Source organism: Taeniopygia guttata, chromosome 14, assembly GCF_048771995.1.
Source record: "Taeniopygia guttata chromosome 14, bTaeGut7.mat, whole genome shotgun sequence".
NCBI classification, from domain to species: Eukaryota; Metazoa; Chordata; class Aves; order Passeriformes; family Estrildidae; genus Taeniopygia; species Taeniopygia guttata.
This window is the reverse complement of record NC_133039.1, coordinates 8406024-8422768: the sequence shown is the minus strand read 5'-3', so window position 1 is coordinate 8422768 and position 16745 is coordinate 8406024. Positions and strand designations below refer to the sequence as shown.

Sequence of the window (16745 nt, the reverse complement as noted above, 5' to 3'; positions counted from 1 at the left end):
AAACAGCAGAGGATTATGTTTCAGGACACAGCTTAAGCTTTCAGGAAGAGAAAGATTTTATTTTTGCTGAAGTGCCTGTCATGGAGATGATGCTGGCATTGGGTGCTTGGCTACGTTCTGCCAGCCCCTGCAGACAGGGAGATGTTCACGAAGACAAGCTCCCATCTGTGCTTCCTGTACAGACCTTTCCCAGCTTTCCGCTTTTAAACTTAACTATCTCTACCTCTTCCTCCCTTTCCCTGGCTGTTATCGCCGTTCCTCATCATGTAACCACTCCTGGTTTTCATTCTTCTCTTTCCCCTGTGAATCCCAGCTGAGTGTGCTGTACTCTCACTGCTGTGGCGCTTCCTCTTGGGGTTCTGCCTGGAGCCTCAGCGCAGCTTTGCCGGGTGCTGGTGGCACCCTGGGCCTGAGGCCATGGCTGAGCCAGTTCCTGTTTGCTCGGGTGCTGCGTGGAGGCCACAGAATGGCCCAAAATGGCCCAAAATGGCCCAGCTGTGGGGCCACCCAGCGCTGGCTCCTGTCATCTCCTGTGGCAGGGGAAACTGGCACCAGCAGCACACAAAGTTAGGATGTTAAGGGATAATGTGCCAGGCAAGTTACTGCCATGGACCCCAGAGAGGTGACTCTCAAAAATGCTGCCTGTGGCTTTCAGTGGGGCAGAGCTGTTTCTGGGGAAGTTTCCTAATGTTTGTTGGCAATAGAGCAAATTCTTGAAACCGGTAATACTTGCATAAAAAACTGCCTGAATTTTCAGGGGTAGTAAAATCAACCTGAGTTTGTGTCCCAGCCAGAGTCTTGAGGAATTTCACAGACAGATTGTATGTAGAGTGACAGTGAGTGTAGAATATCTGACTTTTTATTTATTTATTTATTTATTAACAGAGCAGTTAACATTGGAAAATGCACTTTCACGTGTGAAAACTCACTGTAAGATTTTAAAGAACTAGAGCCAAGAAGAGACACTACTGCTCTGCCACCTTCCTGGTGTTGTTGTCATCTTGTTCTATCCCATCACTTAGAATATGGTCTGAATATACAGTACCTGATAATGACTATACATGTGGGATAATGTGGGCATTAGAGTAAATTCTTTGTCTCCTAAAGTGAGACAAACATACAAAACATTCAAGAAATTTTATCTAGAGTTTTCATAGAACTAAATTCAATGTTTCCAGCTTCTGTTTGATATTAAGAATTATGGTTAATTTCAAAGCATCTGATTTTCTTTGTGCTGGAAGATCCATTTTCTGTCCCTGTCTGCAACAATAGTTGAGCAGGTACTTGAACTCTTAACAGTAGTGTCTGGAGTTTTGTTTTACTGTTTTAGTGTGTGGAAAGGTGTAAGACAATGTCTGTGTTTTTACCACATGGAAAGAATTTCATCAGGAAATGTCTCCACTCCAAATACGTCCAGGTTTTCTTTACTGCAATCAATACAGTTATTCATGGATTTCTGCTCCCAGCTCTCTCATGGCTATATTTAACATATGTCATTGTACTGGGCTACATCGTTTTAAGAAAGTTGTTATTGTTGTACAGATGTATTCTGCAGCGAGGCCAGGGCTTAATACAGCCAGGGTGCTGTAGAAATGTCTCCTGCTCCTGTGAACATGAGCAGGGTTGCTCTGTGTGTTGGGTTTTGCTGAAGGCTGGTTTACATTTCTGTAGTGGCTGAAGTTGGCCAGCTCAGAACATCATCCATGGTGTTCATTCAGCACCTCACAGCTTTGCATAAATAATTGCTCAGATAATCTGTGTAGTTTGTTAGTGCTGAAAACAATTTGCTGCTGCCTATGGCATTATATATCTGCTTGTTGTGATGACGTGTCCTCTGTTGACTGAACAGATTTATTTTATTTTTCAGGAATTTTGAGTGTTCTGAAATGAAGTGATTTTTAAAGGTCAGTGGTTACATAGACACAGTTAGGAGCATCTCAGCTGTTTTTATTGACAAGGATGAGCCAACATCACATGTGAGAAGTGTGTATTTTATTTTATTTTTTTCTCTCAGTCATCTGCTGTCTCCAGTTGATTTCCTGTTGAAATGTGATGCTAGGCAGTCAAAATGCATCATTTAAAGTAAAGACTGCTCTCAAGCTGAGCTTTGGGATTTTTGGGGTACATATGTGGAACCCACTTCATTATGGGTGCAACTACTCACAATTTTCAAGAACTTCAATAGAGTGCAGATCTCTGGCACCATCCAGAGGGCGTTTGCGACTTTTTATTTAAGTCCCAGTTGAATATTTGTTAACACTTGTAATTTTGAAGAGGGTTTGACACTTAGGCATGCAGATGTTGTTAACTTTGAGGGAATTTGGCTCCTTTGGAAAACCTCAGTTGTGTGTCCTTCAGTGGGACAGTTCCTTTCATTGGGGTCACAATTGCTTCCTACTTACATCATGTTGGGATGCCCTTGTTTCCCACATACAATTTCCCACCTAGTAGCCTGCCAGCATTACCTGCAATGAGTTTTATTGCTCCATTCTACAAACACAGCATTTAAACAACAACAACATTTAATGTATTGCCTTTTTACTCAGGAAATGCTGCCGTGTGTGGGATCTGGGTGCCTGCACTGTGTAATTTGGGTCTGGGATAGGTGTCAGGATTGTAGTGCCCTGTGGCTGTTCTTCCTGGGGCAAGGCAGGTGATAAGAGCATGGGCCAGGCACCCTGGAATGGGTATCAGCTGCAGAGAGCAGTGCTAGAGCTGAGTTCATTTCTACAATGTTGTTTTAATGGGATGCAGTTTACTGAGGCAGAGAGCAAGGCCTGGCTGCAAACTGACTTCAGTTAATACAGTGAAATTTCCACCCATCTTTCGGTAGGAACTAAGTTAATTTTTTATTGCTAACTTCTATCTCTTTACATTTGTGATTGAATAGACCAATGAGGACTTATGATTATGTTCATTTCAGGTGTCATCCCTTTAGGGTAAAGCCATCTTACATGATTTTGAAAAAGAAGATAAATGCAGAGATTATCACAAAAGTAATTTTTGTCATTTCAGTTGCTCTGTTGCAAACTATGGATTGCAACTTGACAAGAAAATGGGATTGCAGCCTTTTTTGAAATGCTGTCACACCTGTTTTTGTGGTGAGTGTTTGAACTCTGAAAAGAGTGAGAGCCCTCAGGCAAAGGAGGTACCCCCATGATATTTTGCTGAAGTTGGGCTGTAGTATGAATTTGAAATGTCTGAGGGCTTTTTTCCCATCAAATTGTTTTAGATTGGATTAGGTTAGAGTAATCCACTTGATAGTAGTGCTGGAAATCTGTAAGATGATCTGGTAAAAAGATTCCTGATTTTCTTTGACCTCAGTACAAGTGTGGTGCCTTGTAAATGTGTATGAGTATGCTGGCACGTCTGATGAGGAAACAAAAGGTATGCCTGAGGACTCACAAAGGTTGGTGGCAGATCTGCAATAAGAAATCAAGACCTCCTCTCTTGGCTGCCTGAATCTGCCCTTGTTTGTCTGGATCCCTGTTTTCTTTTCATCAAAGACATATCTCTCTCCATATTATCCACAGGTAGTACTACCTTTAGCTGTTGCAGGTAGTCTCAGCACTTTTGAAAAATTCAGTTATTTGCCAAGTGAATGGAAAACTGGAGCTGCTGGATGGCTCTAAAATGGTGGAGGAAGGGTGTGTCCAAGAGTTCAGCAGTTCATTTTGTGTGTGTGCATGCACCATTCATCTTTACCAAAACCCAGTTGTGTTTCTCTGGGTTGCCAGGCCTGGTGTCCCAGCCTGGCTGGGATCAGAGCCCCAAACCCATGGCTTGGGCCCTTCCACAGGAGATTCTGCTGGGGACAGCTGCAGGGAGGAGCAGACCTGCTTTGCAGGAGCTGCTCAGTTGCTCATGTTTTCAATTTGATCACCTAAACACTATTAACACTGTTATCTTAACCCTACCCTCCTTTTTTAAAAATCAGTTGACTAAGCCTGAAAGTGGAACTATGACTTTCATGCTTGAAGTGATATGGTTATTGCAATAAGGATTTTAATAAATTCACAGCTGGCTGTGGTTTGCATAGTGAGCATAAATTAAGTTCAGTGAGCTCTACTGTGTTACCTCCCTGACATAAAAACTACATCAAGCAGAAATAAACTTAAATATATCCTGCAGAAATCCCAAACAAGTCCTCTCCTGCTAAGCACTCTGTGTAGGTTGGTTTAATTTATTAATAAGTTGCTTATCCTTGTTATTTACTGATACGTGGGCAGGCTGCTGTTGTGATATTCTAAGCTACACAATTCAAATTGCTCTTGGCCACAGTTTTCAATGACAGTGTATAGAATATTTTAAGGACCATCTGTATAACCCTGAGCTGGCTTCATGGTTAAGGTGGCCGTGGTGTGCCAGGTCATCTGTGACATGTGGTGCCACTGGCTCCCAGCTGTTGGCTGTTGTTGGGAGGATATGAATAAGAACATGTTAATTGATAGTCTGCGAGTGATCAACTTAGCTCTGCTTTTTTTGTATGAACCAAAGGAAGGAGCTTTTGCATTACATATTAAGGTGTGGGAGGGCTTTGCTTCTTTTTAGCTGGAGATCTTTCTATCACTTTTAGAATACTCTGTTGATGGCATACTTCAGACTTCTGCTCGTACTGATATTCACACCTGACAGTAAAAAAGACTTGTAAATTAGGTTTCTTGCCTAACACCACTGTTTTGTTTTACAGTTTTTTTTTTATTTTTAAGCACTAGACCAAGCAGGATGGGGTAACTCTTGGTCTGCTGACTAGACTGACTTTGCCTTTGGTTCCTTTGGGAGCAGAGCAGTGCAGAAGGGCTCTCCTTCCCCACACTGCCTTAGTGCAAATTGCTTCCACTGCTGCCCTGAACATCTCTAGTAACTTTCAACTGCACTTTGCAACTTGTTCTTGATGCAGAAGTTGTCCATAGCTTTGAGCTGTGGGAGCTACTGTCCATCCATTATCTGCATGGAATTTAAGCAGTGTCTGATGTCAGCTCAGAAACATTTAAATATATTGTGGTGCAAAATGTTAGCTCTGGTGTACCTGGTATATGCATCTGCTTCATATTGTGAATTTCAGCAGGCTTGACTGTTTGTGTCTATGTGTCCATTACAAAGAGCATGGAAAATACTATTCAGAATGTTATGGTTACACTAAAACTGTTGATGGCCTCCTAAAAATTGAAAAGCAAATATCATCATTGTTTCATGCAGCGAAAAGAGAAAAATATTGGCTAATATTTTTCAAGAACTACAGACAAAATGGTGTGTAAATGGAGACAATGTTCAGCTGGTGTCTCAGGCTAGCCGTGTCTCAGGTGCATTTTGAGGGTTGGCTCTCTTGGGTAACTGCTATTTTCAGGAGTCAGTCCTGGCTTTCTTTTGGGTCCAGTCAAGTAATTTTTTGTCCAAGGAAAAGAAAAGCAAGGCCCCATAACATTCATAACTGCTTTTAAAACCTCATAATCATTATTTGTTTAATTTGGCCGCCTCCCTGTGTAAAAATCCCAGGTGTTAAGTGTCCCCCGGTGTCCCAGGTGGGGGCAGCCTGGCAGGAGCCCTGTCTGTGCCCGTGTCCCTGGGAGCAGGGTGCCTCTGGCAGCCACACTCAATGCCCTTCTTTCACCCAAGTGTCAGACTTGGCTGCGAGGGGCCCTTGGAAAGGCACGCTGCCTTGCTGCTGCACAGAGAAAATTGCTGCTCCTCGGGGAAATAACGGAGTTAGAGCCCTGATGCCGATGTTATAGGATGCCAGCACAGCGAGTGTTTGCATTCTCAGAGCTCTCTGCCTTGCCATTAACAAGGACTGATTGTGCAGGACTAAAGGATTTGCCTTCAAGACCTGTTCTTGAATTGCTGTTAGAGTTTATTCATTGCCTGATACTTTTCCTTAGACACCATCAGCTGGCATACTTGGTTTTAGATTGGAAGGAATTAGTTTGTAGTAGATTGCTGTAGAGTGATATAATAATCTCCCTGTTCAGTAAAAGTCTGATTTATATGGCATTGTTTTCTTCCCAGGATGTACATGTGAAAGGGAAGAGCATTCTATTTGCTCTCAGGTTCCATGCAGTAAAAAAGTGGATTTTGGATAAATTAATATAAAAAGCAAAGTTACTGAGTAATCAAATGGATTTATAAAGTGTTAAGCATTTCAAAAAATACACTTTTATTGGCTCCTGAGTAGGTGATCAACTCACGTTACTGAATATAGAGGTTTCTCTTAAAATTTCATTTTTAATTTTTCATGAGAAATTTAGGCTTAAGTCTTTCTTACAGCTTTAAGTAATTGAGGGCATAAAGGACTTGCTCTGGTAAATTCAGAGAAAGGTTGTCACAACCATTGTGATGCAGCATAGGAAGGACAATAATCCAGTCCATCTGAAGTCTTGGGAGAGCATTGGTCAAAAAAAACATTGCAATGTATCTCCTGGTGGGAAGGGTGTGGACGTCTTTAATGATCACTTACTGCAGAGTAATACTCTGAAAGACAGACTTCCATATCTGTGAGTATAAACAGAGTAAAGAATTATAATCTCCTAATGGTAAAGAGAATAGCATTTTGATTGTATTGGGGTAGTGCAGTTGGAATGAATGAGTCCCCATGTTCATGGAGAGTAATGCTTCCTTTCTGCTGCTGTGAAGGGCTTATTAATTATGTGTTTCAAACACTACTTTATGGTATTTTTATCTCCTCATCAGTGATCTTCTCATCTGGGTCTTTCATTACTTCCAGAAAATGATGGCCAGGATTGATGCAAGCCAGACCACCCTGGCCCCTGCTCCTGTCCTCCTGAGGGCTGTTTGCAGGTTTGAGCTCTTAATTGCAGTTCTCTGAGTCATCTCACTTCAGCATTGTAACTCCTCCTTTTTAGGGCTTTGTGTATTACTTTTCTTCAGCTAGCAATCAAAAATTCAGAGGCTCATTTCCTTGCTTCCCTTTTCGGAAATGAGCTGTCTTTTTTAGGAGAACTTGAGGATAAAGCCCATCCCCATTACTATTTAAAGATCCTGATTAGCACATGTTGAAGAAGGTTATTAAGTTTCTTAACCTTCAGTCCATTAAAACAGATCAGAAGGACTGTGCATTAAGTTTCTGCTTAGCTTAGAACAGTGGTATTTCTTGCTTACTGAGAAAGCCCTGTCTTAGACAGTATGAGCTCTGCTCCAGGGGAACTGGCTTTCTCCTGGCCATTAAGAAATGAATGAATGAATGGATGTGTTTGGTTGCTTTTAAAGACATCTGTTTGAAAAGCCAGTGGTTGCTATTTTGATGATCCTTTCTTTACAAACCTACCCCTTATGCCCTTTCCAAAGTCAGATGTGGTGACTCTTAATTCAAATTAAAAACATCCCCAAAGTCAAATTCTGATATGATACAGATATGGTACGTGATAGGCATGAGCAGTGTCAGCACAAACATACATGCATGATAAGGCAGGAGCAGTGTTAGCTCACATTCAAGTAGACTTATGGTCTATTTTCAATCAAAATAATACAAATAAATTAAATGTTTTCTTCTAAAGGTTAATTAGTAGACTGTTTAAAAATATACAGCCATTTCCTTAGAACTGAACAGTGTTGATTACATTGACAGATTTTGCTGTGAAAATTTTGTATTTTAAAATTTGTTACCTCTCTAAAAATATAATTACTCTAGGAGGGAGATAATATTGAAAACCTGAATTATTTTTTCAAATACAAGAATCTTGTTATTTATAGTTTAGAAGGTGTTTGATATATGCATTGACTTAAAGGAACGTTGCTCTCGGAAACTACCAAAAGAATGAGCTGAGCTGTGTTTCCTCTTAGATAAAACTGAATTTCCTATCTGCAGCCCAGCAGTCACCTGTCAGTTGCAGAATTGTTAGAATGAGAAATACCTTCTTCAGATTTTTATTTTTTTTTTGTCTGAAACACTTGTGTCTTGTAGAATATTGCCATTAGCAATGTCATGTTCAGTAAATTATCTGCCTCTGACAGAGCAAGTCTTTATTTACACTTTAGATCGGTGATGGTATCTTCAAGAAAAGAGATGTTGTACATGTAGCAACTTCTTGTAACTATTTATTTTACTAAGCCTGGATGATCAGTCTGCACTCTTCTGAGTAAGTTCTGGTTTGTTCCAGCAAGTAGGAAACTTTTCCTTATGCTTGTGTGAGAACCTGCCTACAACTTCCCACTAGTTTACAGTTTCTGTGTTGATTTACCTGAAGGCACCATGTCAGAAACTGAAGTATGTACTCCGCAGTTTTAGTTAAAAAAATCAAATAAATAAACAAACCCCACAAACTAAACAATTCATAAAGAAACAAGCAATAAATCCTAACCTCTCCTCCAGGCATTTGAGATGAACTGGCTTTAACCATTCTGCCTTTGGTTCTAGGTGAGTTTTTCTGTGCAGCTGGGGACTCAAGATGCTGGGAAACACCCTTTAAATATGTAAAATTAATTCCTGTCTTGTCATACTTTTAATTTCCACCATAGTAACTCACTATCCCAGATCTGGGCACTGACTTACAGTCAGAAAGTGCTCATGGCCCATTTTGGTGGCCCGAGGCTCCCCGAGTGCCAGAGAGCTGAGGGCTCTGTGCCTCAGTGATCCCATCTCATGGATTTCTTGGCCATGGAGGAGTTCCTCTCTGAAACAATGATGTGCTGTCTGCATCCCCTGTCTGTGTGCTCTGTTTTCTTCCACTAACTGAAAGGAAGTTGTAGTTTCACAAGAGCCTACTTGGCTTTCATTCCATGAGGAAGATAATTTGTTTTGTTTTGTTCTCTTGACTGGGTCAGCAATTATATTATAAAAAGGATATGGCTGCAGTGATTCAAATCAATTAGCCAAAACATTTATCAAGGTACTAAAGCCATGAAATCACACAATTAGTGGTGAAGCAGTAACAGCAAGTTTGCCTTTCATCTCAATACTTTTACAGGTTTTTGCTTCAGAGAAGTAGAATAGAGAGTTAAATTCTTGAGCAAAGGGATAACTCTGTAATGAAAACCTCAAGTGCCCAGTGTAGTTGTAAAATATATATTTGCCCAAGCAAATTTTCAAAACTAAGGATCACTTTGGATAGTGGAATACTATGCTCTCTTTCAGGAGTGGTGATGGAAACTCTCAGGCTGCATCTGCACAGCTGTAATGGGATGTGCCAACAGCACTGTCCAGGCTTGGTAACTTTCTGCTGCAGTGCTCAGCCCAAGACAGACTCAGAAGCTTCTTCCTATGGAATGTTCTGCTTACATTGTGCTTGTATTCCACAAAGCTACAGCCCTTAAAAATGTAGTCAAGGAATCAATAGGAGACTGAAAAGAAATAGACTAATTTCAAATAGGAATCTAAAACCAGTTTTAAATGGTTCTGCTTCAGTGATGTCCCTTGGTCTCCTCTAATGTGTGTTATGCAGGAGCTTGCATCTTGAAGCGGGGTACTCTGAGGTTTGGTTACTGTAGGTTCAGGCCAATGGCTGAGCCATTATGGCTAAATTTAAATGCTTTTTTCCATCAGCCACGACTCTGTTACATGGAGGTCAAGTGCCTCTGTGCTAAAATGTGTTGTTATTCTTGTGACATGACTTCTGCTCTCAGCATAACCTAAGAATAGTGCAACTTTGGTCTCCTTAAGCAGCTACTACATTTTTTTAGACTTTTTTTTACAGGTTTTACTGAGAAAACCCATGTAAAGCATGTAAATTCAGCTTTCAGCCTCCACCCAATAAGATACTACGGAGGAAAACCTTTCAGCCCTGGGTTCTAAATGCAACAAAAGGTACTTGTTTATATGGTTTTTCAGTCTACATTCAGAGATGCTAAAAGTGTAGACAGATTTCAAATGATGATTTAATTGTTTACAAGTGAGTGTTTTCTGCAGCATACAGAAGAGATGAACTAATCCCCAAAGGCTTTTTGATATAACTTGAACAGATGATTTCCTGACATTGTTATATATCCTGGTTTAAGGCGATGAATAATTAGCTATTTAAGTTAAAAAAAAAAAATACCTTGAGAGCTGGATGTCAGCTGAAAAGCTGTCAGTAAATTGGGAACAGCTTTGCATGTCAAGTTGATTATAGCAATGAATAAAAGGAATTACAGGAAAATGAACCATGCAGTGTGCAGTTTTTAACTTCAGTCTCCCCGCAGTTTCTCCCATCTCATTCTCCAGATTCCTAGGGTGCTTGTGATACTACCAAGCTGTGGAGTTCCCTTTCACAAAATCCTTTACTGTGGGCAAGTTTTTCTTGTTGTTTACTCCTCTTCCTCAATGTGCAGTGACTTGAAACTTTGCATTCAAGGATTTCCCCCCTCCAGCCCCCAGTGCCATTAATAGCATCTTTTGTCTGAGTTCCTGAAATCTGGAAAGCCACTTATTACACAGCTTCAGTCCCAGGCAGCTGCCTGGGGTCAGGCAGGCAGCTCGGCCTCCCCTGCACATCCTGCGAGCTGCCGTGTTTATCCTCCAGTAACAGAGATTATTTTATGTTTTCCAAAGTGGATTGGATGTGACAGAGCAGTTGCTAGGACTGAGCTGAATGTTTGTGAGCTGATACTGAGTGAGTTGCAGTAAAGAGTTGTGGGGCCTTTTATGCACAGCCACAGCCAAAACCAACCCAATGCTCTTGGTAAAAAAGGGTTCTATGGACATACAAGCTAATTAGGATCTTAGAAATCTGTTTCATTGAAGCAGATGGGAGTGAATTAATGCTCTTTGAATTATTCAGCTTGAAAATAAAATTGTGCATCTGTATTAAAGATATGAATTTAGATGGGCTGAAATCCTCTGACACCTCCCAGTGTGGAAGCAGCACTGACTGCAGTGCAGGGAATGGAGATGCTTTGGAAGGACTCATGTTCATGTTCTTACATGAGCAATTGTCACTGTGCCATCTGAAGGCCAGTGCAAAATGAAGCTGCTGTAGGGCCATCTGGATGACAATTGCTGTTTACCAGCACACAATACCTGTCTGATATGTGGAAGTGGCAGGTTTTTCCTCTCTGTCATCATTGTGACTGTAGTGAGCCAAAGCAGTGCTGGAAGCCTGTTCCAGAAGAGAGAGGGAGCCTCTCTTGGCAGAGGCAGATGTGCTGTTTATGCAGGGGTGGCTTATTGAAAGTAGATTGCAGATGGTGTGACAGCAGTGATGCAAAGAAGAGGGGTTAGAGAGAGGGAAAAGAAGAAAAACCTGGAAATTAAGGATGGAGGTGAGAAGTTCCTCACTGACTGTTTCCCGTTCAGGCAATGAGCAGCAGTTGCTTTGCACTAATACTGCTGCCCTTTCTTTCGCCTGTGCATGTTTCTTGTTATGCCATCAAATTGTGATGTGGAGCAAGGTTTGTTTAAGAATGGTTTGAAATCATGGGGTTTGGGTACTCTTATTGTGTCCCATCTTAGTGCAACATGTTGGCTTCAGCTCATCAGTTGGAAATAAATGATCCTTTGGGGCTGCAGTGATTTTCGTGGTGGTGCAGCACAAATACAGCAGCAGTGTGCACCAGTGTAGGGTTCAAACCTGAGCTCCTACAGTGTATTACTAAGCACTTGGCTGTTTATGAGGGGCTTAATAGCATCACATGAATGGATTGGTAGCTAAATGAAGGATTGACGAAGCTAATCTCTGTGAGAATCCTCTTTAATGAGTTAATGAGGTGTTCTTATGGGCTCCTTACACACACAGATGCTAATGGGAGTTTTTCTAACTTACCAAGTGATGAAACTTGGATCTGCATCCAGACTGATAATAAAAATGATGGATAGGTTCTGTTATTTGGGAAAAATATGTTTTAGTTCTGGCATGAAAACTGCAGAAGGGAGCCAAAACTGCTGTTCTACCTGCATATTCTTTATCTTTTCCTGTAACTTATTGATAAAACTCAAAGTCTAGTGCTAAACCCTCAATACTTCCAAAGCTGAAAATCAGCAGCTGTTCTTAAAAAAAAAATGAATTACCTATTTCATCCTTTAAAGATCAGTGTTACCAAATTCTGTTGTTAAAAGTTTAATTCAAATTTTTCAAAAAATTGTTCTGTCGGGATTTTTTTGGTCATATCTGTTGTTTTGGGTTAGGAATTTTTGTTTGTTTCTTTCTTTAATTTTCTCCTCCCCTGTCATAAAGATTGGAATGTAGTAAGTTCATGCAGAGGAAGAGTCAGGTCGTAAATGGATTTATCAAGGACTTTAATCCATAACCCCACAATTTTTTAGGCTGTATCAGGGAGATCATGAAAACACAACTTGGTGGGATTTAAGGCATTTGTGTAATTTTTAGTGGTGGGATTTTCTTTTCCTGGCTGTGTTTGACTGGGAGGTCTCAGCCTTCCTCTTGTCAGTGCATTCCTGACATGTGCCAAGGGCTGTGTTGCTGCCACACATCTGGTTTGGCTCTTGGGCAGGAGGAAGTTCTGTTTCTTTCGGGGTGGCCAGGGTGTGCAGTGCTGTGTGCTCGGGGTGAGGGCGATGGATGACAGGCTGCTGTGGCTGGGGCATGCCAGCCCTGCCTGCCAAGGAGCTGGGAGCAGGATCCTGGTGCTGGACGTGTCCCCCTCACCCTACAGCAGCCTTGCATCCGTCAGACACAATCGAGCTTTAATGCAATCATCAGATTTTGTTGGCATGCTCTTTAATCCTCGTTCCAGGTCATTAATGAATTTGTTCAATATGACCTCCCCTCAGCTCAATACGGTGCCATTTATCATTATCATTTGTTTACAGTCCTACAGCCAGTTCTCAATTCCAGTGCTGTGCTTGCCCCTTCCCAAGTCTTTTTGAATTAATTTTCCAATTAGGATTTTGTGAGACGCATATGCTGTCCTAAAATCCAGAAAATATGACCTCCTCTGTGTTCCTTCCATCCACTGCTCTCTATCAAAGAACAAATAAAGCAATTAAATTTGTCTGGCAGGCTTTATTCTGTATGAAGCTATATGGGCTGCTTCTTGTTCTATTACCCTCAAGATTTTTAGCTGGATTTTCTTAAAGTTGATTTTCCCTTGCCTTTCCCTTTCCCTCAGGAAAGACCCAGGGCTGTGTTCCTAGCTTCTTGGTGTCCTCAGTTTTGAAAGATCCTTCTGATGGATGGAAAGGCTCAGGGCAGGACCCTGGTTTTGTGGCAGGCTGTGCCCTTCTCTGCGAGGGCCCTGGGCGGTTCAGGAGGCTGAAGACCTGAAGCTGCTGCTCACAGCAGTGTTTGGTGACTCCCCAGTGTGGCTGTCACTGAACAGCTGTGCTTTGCTCTGCTTTGAGAGCAGGGACTGCATGGGTGTCTTTTTCTGTGTGCGGTGCCAAATCTGGTGAAAATGTGCTTTCTTTTTGTTGTTGTTGGGGTTGGGGTTATGCCAACACCACTTAAACTGGCCCACCATGTGTCTCTCTCTTTTCCAAGTGAATTGATGTGGATTTCCAGCTTGATTACCTGCAGTAGCTCCAATGCAGCATGCAGCCCTTGTGCTGACTGGCTGATTTCTGTTTGCAGCCCACCTCAGCTTTGAAACTGGCCCTGCCCTGTTCTCTTCAGCTGCTCCTTTAACTTTGGAACATGTTCCTTTTTGGACAGGCTTTAATTTGCTTCTGGTAACTTACTTGTCTGGAAACTTCAAATGAGCCTGATCTTTAAATTTTGCCAGGGTTTTCTTGCTGATTTTTTACATTGTGTCCCGTGTCAGATAATATTCAGGCAGATTGTTCTCGTAAGAGTTGACGACTGGAATGGTTGTCAGACAAGACATTTTTCCCCTATAAATGCAATGCTTATATTCTCAAGTGAATTAGTGGCTCCTTCCATGTGCTTTTTTATGTAGCTGTTTAAGACACTTGGTTACTCTATAAATATAGACTCCTCCAGCTCCATTAAAATGCTGCATAAGGACATGTGTCATTTTTTCTTCTATTTTTTTTCCCTTTCCATCACTAGAACTACAAATAACCCATATCCATGAGCCTAAGTACACACAAAATCATACCCAGGCTGTACCTCCTGGGGTGCCCTCTTGGAGGCTTCCACAGCAGCATCTGCTGGGTACTGGGCATGAAGCTGTGGTTCACAGCAGCGAGGGCGTGTGGGACGTGCAGAGATGAGCTGGGCCACGGGGGGAAAAGATCTTTGTCAGCAGCATCCGGTGCACTTTGCCATCTCTAAACAACCCAGTTCTATTGATCCATTAGATTAGTGTTCCTTGGCTTTTTGCACATTGGCATTTTATGCTGAAATTCGTTTGCCACCTGAAACCAGCTGTGCAGTTTGTTAGAACAACTGAGCGGTGCAGCAAAGCTGTGGCTCCTGCCAGCTCTTAATAAATTATTAAGGAAAGCAGGACAGTTGACCCTTGCTGTGAGCTGGTCAGATGTATCATTCTTAAGCACAGATTTGGAAAGTGGTGTTGGAGCAGCTGTGCTGTATTGAGGCGTCAGGGCTGAAAGATAAGTGTGCCTGGAGTTAATAAGTGAAAACATTAACTGTCTGTCGCTTGTACCTGTGAGACAGCATGTCTGGCCTGGGGAGCTGACATATTCAAAATGTCAGAGCAGCGCTGGGACAGCAGCATCTTGGTGGCCAGGCATATTTTACAGACATCTGGGGAAGCTCCCTGCTGCTATCGGTGTGCTGCAGTTGCTGGCCCTGGCTATGTTCACAGCTCTGTGCTGAGCTGGCTGCAGCAGATACTTTTCAGGTGGTAAAAGACACCAAAGATAGGAATAATTCCAGCTTCATTTGTAACTGGAACAGTAATAGACAGAAGATTCAGTGTGTGGCTTAAATGTTCAGTAAAATGGTATGGATTTATTCTGGGTAATGGTTTTTATGGAGGTATTAGGGAGTTCTGGGCTATTTCTGGGCACTGACTGTTATTGTAAGCTAAGGAATAGTAGGTGTTGCTGCAGTTTAGGTTCTGTAAATTACTATTGTCTTCTGTACAACTCCTGCAGACAAGAGAACAGTATAATCTTTACTAAAAAGCAAGAAACTAGCAGGTTTTAGATTTACCTGAGCTGCTCTTCCACTGCTAGATAAGCATGTGATTGTTCCTGTCTTCTTGGGAGAAGACACAGGCCTTCAGATTTTTGGCTTTGAAGGAGCTATACAGATTTATTTTACTAGCCAAGGATTAGAACACTTTGTACCAAATCCATCAGCTATTAAAGGCTGCATTTGTTTCTGGTGGCAAAATATCCACAGTTGGGATGGCAGGGAAGGAGAGGTGGTGGGGTAGCCCTGTGTGTGAGGGACTGGTTTGATTGTCTAGAGCCTGTATTTTATATTTAGAGGTGTTGCCCAAGACAGTACTTTTATGGAGCTGATCATGAACGTCTGCATCTTAAATTTTGATGGGTGTCCTGGCTTAAGATGCCCTCCCATTCTTTGCAGCTTCTCAGCAAACTAGTTGAGAAAGCAATCTTGAGTAAATACATTTTCACCCAGCGGCTTGTGTTTAGTTAAGATCAGTTCTGCAATTTGGCCACACGAACAGTTCATTTGTCAAAATTAAGGGCTGGCAGGAGCCACGTGGGCTTGCATTGCTGCTGAAGAGCAGGTTGGTTGGGCTGTGCACCAGTGAGGCTGTTGGCACTGGTGGCAGCTCAGGGGTTTGGAGCAGCCTCTGCACGCTCTGGTGGCCCGAAAGCTCTCAGGAGCTGCAGGACCACCCAGCACCTCTGACTGGGGTTGTTCCACATCCACATTGTCATGGCACTGCCACCCAGACCACCCTGGAAACGCTCACCCGTTGCAGCTTCTGATGGTGGGCAATCTGATGAAAGTCAGATCTGCAAGAACATTTTCTGGGTGCTGCAGAGTTTCCTGTGCCTTGCCCTGCAGCTCGTGCCCCAGCTGGCAGGACTGTCGCTGCTGGGAAGTGCTCTTCCCCAAATAAGTCAGCATGTGAGATAGCTGGTGGTGCAGAGGCAGCTGTTAATGTGACTTGTAGCTAAGGGTTACAATTAAGGTTACTGAACACTTCCCGTAATTAGAGGCTGGGTTTCACTGCAGGGATGTGTCTGCAGGGGAACTCCAAGCTTGGTGCCCTGGCTGCGGCTCCAGGGCACTCGTGTCACCACCATCCTTAGGATGTGTGGGAGGTTGCCTGACTTGTGTTCCTCCTCACTTGTGGAGAGGTGGCAGAAACACAGGGAAATGGCAGTCCAGGCAGTCCCTCCAAATCCTCTTGTTTTGTTTTACTTTTCGTCTCTGTAAATAAACAAAGGTTTTGAGCCACATTCGAGTGTAGGAAAAAAACCACAGGCTGGCAGGCTAACAAACCTCTGGATCATAAAATGAGTCAGCAGAAGAGACGAAGCAACAGTGCCTTGGGATAGCTGTAATCCTCAACTGCAAATTGTGAAAACAGCACTGCCCACACAGGGAGCTGCTGTTACATGGTCCTGCCTTGCAGGCTGCAGAGCAATTGGAGAGAACATGTGAAATGTCACTTTTAGGTGAATATTTTGCATCTTTGTCTGAACCTGTGGTTTCATGGGAAGAAGTATTTGGTGGTGGTGCTGGCATTTGTTACTGCTACTCGCCTTCTTACCGTGTCCTAGCTGCTGGTTCTTCCTCGCTCTCCTCCTGCTCCTGCCTTTGCTGACCGCCTCTGCTGCACCAGCACAGCTCTCCTTGCCTAGTGGCATGAGCTGACTGAAAGAACTGATTCGGCTGTAAAGTGACATAGAACAAATCAATAAAACTGAAAAAGAACTTTACAAGCCAGTTTCCCTGTGTGTCTCAGGGCCCAGCTGCACAAAACCTGGAAAACCCGCTGCAGTGCAG

The 16745-nt window shown here is 42.6% G+C and overlaps 1 protein-coding gene and 1 long non-coding RNA gene across 5 annotated transcripts in view; both read left to right on the top strand.

Moving 5' to 3' along the window:
• XYLT1 (xylosyltransferase 1) overlaps positions 1-16745 on the top strand; it is a 176932-nt gene that overhangs the window by 23063 nt on the left and 137124 nt on the right. The gene's annotated exons all lie outside the window — the stretch shown is intronic.
• LOC140685072 (uncharacterized) overlaps positions 1-16745 on the top strand; it is a 42998-nt gene that overhangs the window by 22716 nt on the left and 3537 nt on the right. Inside the window, exon 1 of the long non-coding RNA XR_012058259.1 lies at positions 1-16745. This exon is cut by the window's left edge and continues 22716 nt beyond it. This is a non-coding gene — a long non-coding RNA (uncharacterized lncRNA).